Source organism: Montipora capricornis, chromosome 5, assembly GCF_036669925.1.
Source record: "Montipora capricornis isolate CH-2021 chromosome 5, ASM3666992v2, whole genome shotgun sequence".
Lineage (NCBI taxonomy): Eukaryota > Metazoa > Cnidaria > Anthozoa > Scleractinia > Acroporidae > Montipora > Montipora capricornis.
In genome coordinates, this window is record NC_090887.1 from 23,666,619 (window position 1) to 23,677,169 (window position 10,551).

The 10,551-nt window shown below is 39.8% G+C and overlaps 1 long non-coding RNA gene across 4 annotated transcripts in view; it reads right to left on the minus strand.

Moving 5' to 3' along the window:
- The window catches only part of LOC138049971 (uncharacterized), a 160,512-nt gene extending 150,366 nt beyond the window's left edge, over nucleotides 1-10,146 (minus strand). The window contains exons 1-4 of one of the 4 annotated variants that reach the window (XR_011132517.1): nucleotides 9,773-10,146; nucleotides 8,949-9,085; nucleotides 7,447-7,601; nucleotides 6,326-6,476 (exon numbers count right to left, since the gene is read on the minus strand). This is a non-coding gene — a long non-coding RNA (uncharacterized lncRNA). The remainder of the gene's footprint in view (nucleotides 1-6,325; nucleotides 6,477-7,446; nucleotides 7,602-8,948; nucleotides 9,086-9,772) is intronic. The other 3 variants (XR_011132511.1, XR_011132509.1, XR_011132510.1) reach the window with 3 other exon arrangements.
- Nucleotides 10,147-10,551: the final 405 nt, after the last annotated feature.

Genomic DNA, 10,551 nt, shown 5'->3' on the forward strand with positions numbered 1-10,551 from the left:
GTTTCATATTCTCTGATTTCACCCTTTTTATCACTTTGTTACCATAAAACAAGTCTTTCACATCAGCTGACTTTACCTTTGAAGCCAGAACGGTGGTATCAAAGATAATGTCCGGTCTGGTTAGTCTTGCAATCCATAGAAGCTGTCTGTAGGCATTTCTTGCCTTTCTTCATCAGTGGCTGCAGAATACTTTTCAAGCGACCTTGCCTTACTCAGTTTGATTGGGTTCAGACTTGAACCAAAACTTTCCTGGTGGACAAAAATACCTTCATCCCTATGACACAGTTCCAGGCCTAAATACTTGAAGTTGTTTTGGCTCTCTCTTCCCACATTCAAGCATTGTCTTACATATTCAATCACGGTCTGTCTGAACCTCTCTGTCCTCCCTCTCCCCCCCCCCCCCTCCATATAGAATCATCAACATGAGCAGCCAGCACTCCAATCAGCTCTCCATTGTCATCATACCATGAGAATACCGTCGGGTCATCTCTTGTCTATCTTCCTCCAGCTTCAGTCATGAATTCTCTGACTTTCCTCTACCAGAGAGGAGATGCCTCATTAATCCCATAGACCCATGTCTTCAGGCACCAAACTCTACATTTGGCGTTTGCTTCATTTGATGGCTGTATCAGGATATCTCTTCCCAGGTAATTTCCTTGAAGAAAGACTGTTTTAATATCCATTGAGTTAATTAACCATCCTCTCTGTGCTATAATAGCCATGACTATTCTTAGCGACTCGTTTCCACAAGTAGGTGAATCACTTTCAAACAGGATGTCTTCTTCAAACTCTCGAGCTACAAGTCTGTCTAGCTTTTGGGATAATACCAGAGTCATCTTCTTTCAAAGAAAGGACCCATCTGGTGAATATGCATTTCTGTCCTTCATCCAATATTTCTTCATAGGCATCATGGTTTCTCCAGTTAGCAAGTTCAGCATCCTTAGCATCAGGCAGCTCCTCATTACTGCCGGGTGTTTCTTGGATTTCCAACCTATGGATTTTACTCAAATCTACAGATTCTGATTCCCTTTCGCCATTTGGATATTCTAGATTATACCAATGTTTGTATTTCCTAGTTGCTTTCCCAGCACGGCGAATTACTCTGGCAGTCACTTTATCTCACTGATTTTCGTTTTGAAGGGTGATGCACTGCCCAGGTCTGATCTTGTTCGAGTCAAATGGATTTGACTCTTGGTCTTGCACTGCTATGTTTGGTGTGGAATGTGGATGAAGCTTTGCTCCTGTATCAACATTATCATCACCTTGCGAGTCAACATTAATTTGACTTTCCATCTCTGGCTCACCACTGGATTTTGGCTGGGCTCCAGGAAGTTCACTAATGTTTCTCAAAGCATCCTGCCTCTCACCAGATTTTTGCAACCAGCACACATGTACTCTGACCACAACCCCACCATGTCTGACAAAGACTATCTTACCATCTTGACCAATAACTCTTCCAGGTCCCTTCCACTCTTCATTGTCTGGCCTCTTTGTAATACACCTTGTCACTCATCACATACTTGACATCAGTGTAAGAGCGGACTTAATTGTTTCTTCAAGGCTGTCCTGATCCTTTCAGAATGCTGACACCATCCATGAAAGCTTTCCTTGCAGCAAACAGAGCACTGACATTCTCACCGACAGTTTTGCTAGCAGTAGTTCCCTCAAAGGCAGGAAGCTGATTGATGTAATTTGCCGGTAAGTTTGGATTTCCCAAAGACTAGCTGATATGCACTGAAACCATGAACATTAATTAAGCTGTTCTTTGCACTTAAGGCCCACTTTGAAGCTGTCTCCCAGTTGCATTTCTTCTCATGTTTCACTTTCAAAAGTATGTCGGTTAGAACATGATTGTGCTTCTCCAAAAGACCATTACTAAACGGTGCATAATTACGCAGCAGTTGTGATCACCTCAATGTTCATATTTTCACAGATGTCTCTTGTCTCACTGTTATTGAATTCACCACCATTATCACTGAACAAGGACTTTGGACACCTGAATATTTATACTTATCCAATTCGAGATAAACTCTTGGACAAAGACATTTGGCAGCTTTCTCTTGACAATAGCTCCTGCACTGAATCTGTTGAACTCATCTATAATGTGCAGATACCAGACATTTGTCTCCAACTCATGTAAATCTACAGCCACAGTTTGATTGAAATCTGTAGCAAGTGGAAGCCCAACTGCTGGCTTTGGAGGTGTCTTCTTGTACAATGCACAGGTTTCACAGTTGTTAACCACTTTCCTCAGCATTTCAAACAGCCCTGAATCTCTCACCCCTGCATTCAACAAGAGAATAGTTTGTCTGCAGCATGTCCAAACTGTTGGTGAATTTTAATTAGTTCCTTCCTTTGTTTGTCCTTGTCACTGAGTTCAATCACCTAAAGCACTTCTGATTCAAGGGTTTCCTGTTCAGCGCATAACTGTGTTTGAAATGGCGTGTCCAAATCTTGAGTTCTTGAAACCTGGTTTGCCAAAAACTGTGACTCCCTGTCGTTATTTAATAAATTAACACAATAATGGCCTGAAGATGTTTGAAACAGTTGCACTGGCTGACCAAACATTTGTGCAGTGTCACTGTGCATATCTAACACAGTTTGAGCCTTCTTTAAGGAATTTTTGTTCAGCAAAAGAGGCAACTTACTTTGCACAACATCAGTTTCAAATTTAAGTTGCAAAAGTTTAGGAATTATATTTTTGGTTCTTAAGACATAGGTATACAAGTAATATACAAGCATAACTTCGTATTGTTATTATTGTATCCATTTAAGAGATAACACATCTTATGTTGAGTTCATTTAGTGTAATAATATGTGGATGTAATTCTAGGACATATAAGTGAGATCAAGTGGGGGTGTTAGGATGACCTCGTTATATCTAGTGGGATGCCTGTGCAATTTACATGTATGATGCAATAAAAGTTCCCGGATGTTGTTCTTCCACGAGGTAAACCATGGCGTGTTTAATGTGTTGTGTGGGTTGACCAAATCTGAAAACATCTTCCCCCGTCTTGAACGAAACAGAAAAGGCTTCACACATGAGTACTTCACTGGGATCCACATCTCTTGCAAGCAAAGTTATATTACAATCCCTTGTTGCTTCTTGGTTTTCACAAACAGCCTCATGGACATCTTCCTTGTGTGGGCAGTCCGTACCCAGTGAAAAACTGATCCACATATTGCACATTTTGTACGATTTCCATATCTGTCCAATGGATTAGTCCCCTTTATATTTGTGTATTCTTCATTTTCTGCCCTTAATCACCGCTAGAGCTGCGGTTAAAACCAGATCTCCTAGTTGACCTATCAGGGCGCGACGAAAGTGCTGTCGGATAGCACGGGGCTAGTGGAATGACTTGTTGGGGTAACGTTTACTTATCGTAGCTTGCCCAATGGGCAAGCACCGTTGGTTCCTCTTTTCTGATGATAAATTGAGCTTTTATACCACAAAGTGTGTAGCAGAAGCTCCTGAGAGAAAATGATAACGTTATGAGGCCAAATTATTGTAGTGTGATACATTGTAAATACTCTTGGTATCCAAAAAGAAAATTGTGGGTAACCAGGCATTTTTGAGAAATAATTAAGTTTCAGTTTGAGAAAAAAACGCCATACATTGCTGTGTATTTTAAAGCTTTTTACAAATATTATTCATGAATTATCTTTGAAAAACGGTGGTTACCCTCAATTGTCTTTTGGATTTCCATAACACTTGTTAAGATCTACATTTCCTGCATAATCATAAACCGGGGCAAAAATACATCCGATTATTGTTTACAAACAATTTAATTTCGGGCCAGCTCGTCAGACCTTTGGGCTAGTAACCTCAAGTAACAGCTTGCCCGAAGGGCAACCTCTTCTTTTCATTTTCGTCTCATTCTGCCTATGATGTGAACTGCCAGACTTTGTATAGCAAGCATTTTCCTGCTTAACTCTGGCCTTCTGATATTACGCGATGGTGCGATTTCGCACAATCGACCTCAAATCGCATCCGATCGCACAATTCACGAAAAATCGCATAATTCACAAAAGGACGCACAAAATTCATAAAATGAAACATAAATCAACACGTTTCTTAGAAATTCCTGCATAAATACGCCATTTTTAAGATGATTTATCTTGGAAAAAGGTTAAAAGACCTTTGTCACCTTCGATTTGGTAAACAATCGAAGTTCAAGGCTTTATTTTCATGTCGGGGACCTGGTACGAGTCTCCTTCTATTGGTGTAACACAAACACGCTCTTATATACACAACACTGAAATGACTTCGTTGCCTTCTCTTAGAGAAGAGATATGTGAAAAATAAGCGAAGTTGTAAGTTTTTCGGCAAACTGTAGTTTCTTTCGTTGAAAACTGATAAAAACTTACTCATGGATAAGTTTGTTGTGAAAACGCTAGCTTTTTCTTCGACGAAGAAGGAAGTTCCCACCTTCCGCCCAATCTGACAGCTCACGATCGAGCAGGAAAGTACCTCACAGGTACTCTCCACGAGGACGATGGACTGATGTTTTTCTCGTCGTGCAATATTAGGGCCTTTTATCCGAGAGAAAGTAAGCCGCGGCTTATTCTGGCCACGGGGTACAAAATACGCAAAAGGAACTATTTATACGAATATATATTCCCAGGTCAATATAAGCCGCGGCTTGAAAAAGACTTGAACGTAGATTTTGTACCATTTATACGGGGTCAACATTCGAGTCTTCTGTAAGCCGCGGCCAGAGAAAGCCGCGGCTTATTTTCTCTCGTCTAAATGGGGGTATGGCCCTATTGTGATTGACCATCTTCGGAAGTTCGTGGTTGACAAGCACCTTGATCATTCATTTGGCATGTTAGCTGTGTCCTTTCAACTTTTAACGTGGTGCACCGGTAGTGCAGAAGACCTCATTTTTTTTATTTATTCCAACTAATGTCGATCGAGATACATAATTACTGTAACACAGTTCCTTTGTGTTCAAAATGTCTTTAGGGCAGCAAAAAAGTGTTTTTCTTAACCTGAAACCTTATAAAACAAGCTTAAAATTGCTGAGAAAAAAAATCGCGTAATTTACATTATTTATCGCATAATTGGCCTTTCTAATCGCACAATCTGCCCTGAAAAAATCGCATAATTTGCATTTTTTTATCGCACCCTGTCAGAAGGCCTGTTAACTGTAATACCATCGCCACCCACAAGACTGTCTGAATGTGATGAACCTCCAAAAATTCGCTTAAGTGCAGATTTCGTGGAGAAAAACTTTAATCCGTAGCTGCAGTTAAAGCCAATTGTCTATCCGTTTCTGATAGACCAGCACTGTCGAGGAGTTTGAAACTTCAAACAGCATCGGGCAATGACACATCTGACTTTTTGCAAAGATCATAATTATCTCCTTTCAAACTCAATGATGAAGCTGGACATGTCTTGTCCTTCTTCTCTGTGATATTTTTATCAAATTTGGTGTAGTTTTCATACGCTACATCGACAGAATCCCGAAGAAATATCTTGTCCAATTCACCGGTAAGAGTTTGCATTCCATTTTGGTTGCTCAACTTTTCCACATCAATTTCAACTGCTTCTGCTCGTGCCTGTCCATGCAATGATGAAGTCACTGCAAGTTCCCGTTTCTTCTTGTTCATGTCACAAAATTTGGCGCCAAATTTCCAACTCCCTTTTCCAAGTTTCATACTAAACTCCCAGTCTAAATATTGGCAGATTCTTAAAAGTGGAAGCAGCCATCTTGTCATAGTAATCAAATCCTCATTACATGTAGTACGTATCCGAGAGAGCTAAAACTCAAATTGCTACATGTAGCTCTGCTACCATGAAAAACTCATCTGAAATAAACTTACACCAACAACACTGTGAAGAACATCTTGCCACCAAGAGACTATCCCATGATACCCTGCAATTCTCACAGGGTACCTAATCAAGCTGTTTCCCTCAATAATTGTAAATCGAAATCTAAAGGAAGACAATCTGTGAGAGAGCATTTAAAGAACCCTCAGCTATCCTGTACAGGTGAATTTTCTGGATCATAAAATCAAGGTTTTTCCCCGAATGCAAAAAAATTCATAAAAAAATAATCATTACTGTACCCTCCTTGCAAAGATTTATGGGCTGTTTATTGTACACAAATGTACGTAACTCGGCAGTGGATCCCTGATTCCTGATTTGGTGACAGTAAAGTTGATAATAGTAACCTTGATGCACACTTCAGGAAGGTAGTGTGGGTTGAAAATCTTGGTTGTCATGAAGAAAGAAAAGTTTCAGTTAGCAGCAGAAGATGACTGACAAAAATATTTCAGTGACATGAAGAGAAATAAATAAAAATAATTAAAATATACATACATGGCATGTGGAGGTGAATTTGGGATGATTAAACAAAAAACCAAGCACATCAAAGTTCCCTTGTCAACTTTTGAAGAAAGATCAAAAAATGCCTTTGAAATTCATTGTAGTCAATATCACTGTCTCCAAGACAAATCAATCAATGACAACCCTGGAAAAGATCACAAAGCATGATATTTGAATGACACTGCAAGATTCAGCCCACACACGTCTGCTGAAGGGCTGGTACTAGAGCATACAGATATGTATGATTGGACATTAAGTGCCCCGAGTACGTGAGATTCACCATGTAAAGTGTTCAGTTTACTCAAACCTTTCCGTTGCAAGCAAGCTAATTAAGTTAGGGCAGTTCTCAGCTATCACTGTGGCTGATTCAGAAAGCAATGGAGACAAAATAATACACCACAGCAAAAATGGACACAATCCCAGTAAACACAATAGTGATGCGTGCAATAATGATCCAATAAAAGAGAAGTAGTGAGTGGGAAAGTTATCTCTTTGTTTTTTTGTGTTTTTCATTTGAATGCCTCAATCAAAACCTAAGAAATTTTTACTTCAAATCCTCCTGCGACAAGGAATTTGCACGCTGAACATGTGCATTAGGTTTCAAGGTCCAAATGTTTCCTGATTAAGTCATGTGCACATAACATTCAATTTGCTGTTTTGGATCTAGATGCTGCTCTAACTACATGTAGTTGGTGGTGACATCTACATCTACATGTCCCAGCACTCAGCAAATTAAAGTCCTTTTGACTTGTGGCTGTTTCTGCTTAGGTGGCCTCATACACCACAAGCCTTTTTAGAGACATTACGCCACACCGGCCACTTCTGCTGGAAAGAACACTCTCACAGAGGACAGCCAAAACCCAGGGAATTTCATCCCCTGACGATATTTTCTTGAGCCTAGACCCACTGATCCCAGGCCCTTCAAGTGACACTAAATAGATTTTACTCTTTCTAATGCCAGAGGATTTTACTCGTCAATGGAGGGCGTCCTAGGGTGTTTGAGGTTTGAATGGGTTAAGCACTATTAAAGGTCGATTGAGGCTGCTATCATTGTTGTCAGGACAATTCGATGTTAAAAATTAAATATGTCATGAAAATTGTAATGTTTATCTTACCTGAACAAACGTCATCTTCAAAAAGATTTGTTCCAAGGTCGGGTTGAGGGCTTAATCCAGAAGCATAGCTGGTGTACCAATCAGTGAATGCAGTTTTTGAGCGTGCACAGAAAGTGCTAGTCTAGACAGACGGGCTTGATCACTTTACATCCATTCTTGGCCAAAGAATATGGAAAAAAATTAAAATTAGAGGTCTTGGAAGGTACAATGTGATAGAATGTAATAGAAAAATTTACTAAATATATCACAGAGAAGAAGGACAATGTGATGCAGATTATGCCAGGTACACAGTGCGACACCCTCATTAAGTTTGTTCTGAAACTTTCTTAAAACAGTTATTTGGTTTTTTTTTTGTTGTGGTCTTTTAAGAAATATCTTTGACCAATTGCTGAATTTTTGTGCTCAGCAATACTTTTATGAGTTTGAAAGGAGGTATGATCTTTGCAAAAAGTCATAATGCCTGATGCTGTTTAAGTTTAAAACTCCTCGACAGCTATAGTTTTCGAAAAAAAACTGTTCATTGTTAAGAATCTAAAGCCTAATTTACATTTCACTTTCAAGATGGAATCCATAATGGGCTAAACCTTTTTCCTTAGTTAAACCTCTTTAAATCACCCATATTTACACACCATACTGTCTTAAAAACATTTTTTGACTTAATGATGTTTAGCTACATGTACACCTGGAGTTGAAACATCATAGTTTTTTACAAAACTTTTTAATCTTAAAATGTTTTTGAGAAATATTTTTCCATCACTTTTTATGGGAAAAAAGAATCAATTGGCCTTTTTCCATAAATTAAAATTCAGCTTGAAAGAGAGGTTTAGAGGACTAAGACAAAGGATAGTGGGCATTACTAAACACAGGAACGGAACGGAACGGAATATACCGGAATAAACCGGAATATGCCAGAATGAGGCCGAATGACACCGGAATGAGACAGAATGAACAAGAATGGTACCGGAATATAACGAAACAAGCCAGAATGACACCAGAATGACAGTCACATATAAGGCGGAATAAAGTGGAATATGCCGGAACAAGGCGGAATGACTCTGGAATAAAACCGAATGCCACCAGAATGAGATGGAATAAACAAGATATGCACTTGCTGTGATCTGTTAGGGTTCAGATCATCTGTCTCTAAGTGTAACAGTATCAAGTTGATAAATATTCCCAAGGTTTGTTGGAGGAATGTATAACTGGCACAAAAAGTTATGTTAATACTGAATGCATCTGCTCTACTTGCCTAACCTTGCCTAGCAACAGACCGGCGAAAGCAGACCTTATTCAAAAAGACCCTGTCATGTGTGCTAGGAACTTTGAATACATGGTACAGCTCTTTACAAAGGATGTGTTAAAGATTAATCTTATGCCTATTGGAGAAATAGTAAACTTATTTTACAGGGTTGAATTCCAGCAAAGGAGATCACCTCACATACATGCATTATTATATGACAGCCCCGCTTGCTGTTACACAATTATCCAGCTGTTATACTCACTAATGCATAGAGAAAACTTCAGCCTGCCAATTTTAAACAATTGCGGTAACTTTCATATCCACGAGTAACGATAGTGGCACTTTGATTTTATCTTCCTCTAATTTACTCAGTGAACCTTCAAACCGCCATCTTGGTTTCTAGAAAAGAGAGGAGATTGGATGCAAGCGCAAAATGAACTGAGGGGGGAGGGAGGTGATTCTTATGGGCAGGTATATACATTGTACTTCATGGGAGAATGCTATGGATGCACCGTAATACTAAGCTTCGTACTGCATATAAACATGACTTACTAGTCGAATCAAATATGAATACAAATCTCAAATTCTCACCCAAAAAAAGTTTTAAGGTTCTCAACAGAGGCAAGTATAATATTATGCCAGTTTTGAGGCCACGTATATACCCACAACGAGTCCCCAACTACCTAGGACACGCTAAATTATTTCCCTATATTCAGTCATCCATAATTACATTTACCTTCATCTATATCTATTTACCTCCATTTATTTAAGAAATAGAACCGTGTACCGTGTTTCTATTGAGTTAAAGAAACACGAGTGAAAGTTTGGCTGAACGAGAAATGCTGTTGGAACACGAGCCGAGGGCGAGTGTTTCCATAGCTTTTTCGAGTTCTCCCAAAATTTCACGACTGTTTCTATAACGGGTGACCCGAAAACACTGACCCCCGGTCCATGGACCCCTCTACGATCCGGGTCAACGGACTGCCTCACGGACCGGTCCACGGACTACCCCTACGGACCCCTTATACGAACCACCTTGACACAACATAGAAATGAAAATAAATAAAAACTAAAGATTTGACTTACCGGTTGTCTGGATAGACCACTCGTGTCACTCGTTTCGGCGAAATCTCAACCGTTACGCTCCGCAAATTTAACAGTAACGCTCAGGTTCGGGCGAAGAGTCTATTAATCACACATTGCTCCTTCCCTCGCTGTGGACCGGAATGCTTCGAAAAAGATTGATAATAAGTAAGTTCTATTATTTTGTATTTTCTTTCCTTCTCTCCGCCATTTTGTTCGGATCATTCTCCCGCGGGTTTGTGAACTCGCCCCAGGCTTCGCGATCTCTCTGTTCCGAACAAAATGGCGGAAGGAACACAGATGATATTACCGTTTTTCGAACCACTCCCTTCAACAGCGAAGGAAAAGGCAATTCAACACCTGAGCCTTAGTCTGATTTGCACAGCGTAACGGCTGACATTTCGCTGTCAAGAGTGGTCCATCCAGACAACGGGAATAAACAAATTTTCAGCTGTTATTTATCTTTCTTTTTTTTTGATTCTGTGTTGTTTTGGGGAGGTCCGTAGATGGGTTCCGTAGGGATAGTCCGTGGACCGGTCCGTATGGGTCAGTGTTTTCGGGTCACCCTTCTATAACTCAATAGCAACACGGAGTGCATGTTTTCTATTTCGTTTTGAAAACAACGCGACGAGGAAAATGAAAACAACTTGTTAACTCTAATTATCAAAATGTAAATTCTCTTTGATCGCGCCATCACTACGTCACAGCTCGTGCTAGAGTTCTGTGTCTCCATCGAGATTTTAATTAATCAGCGCGCGTATTTTCTTAGGACTGTTTTCTAA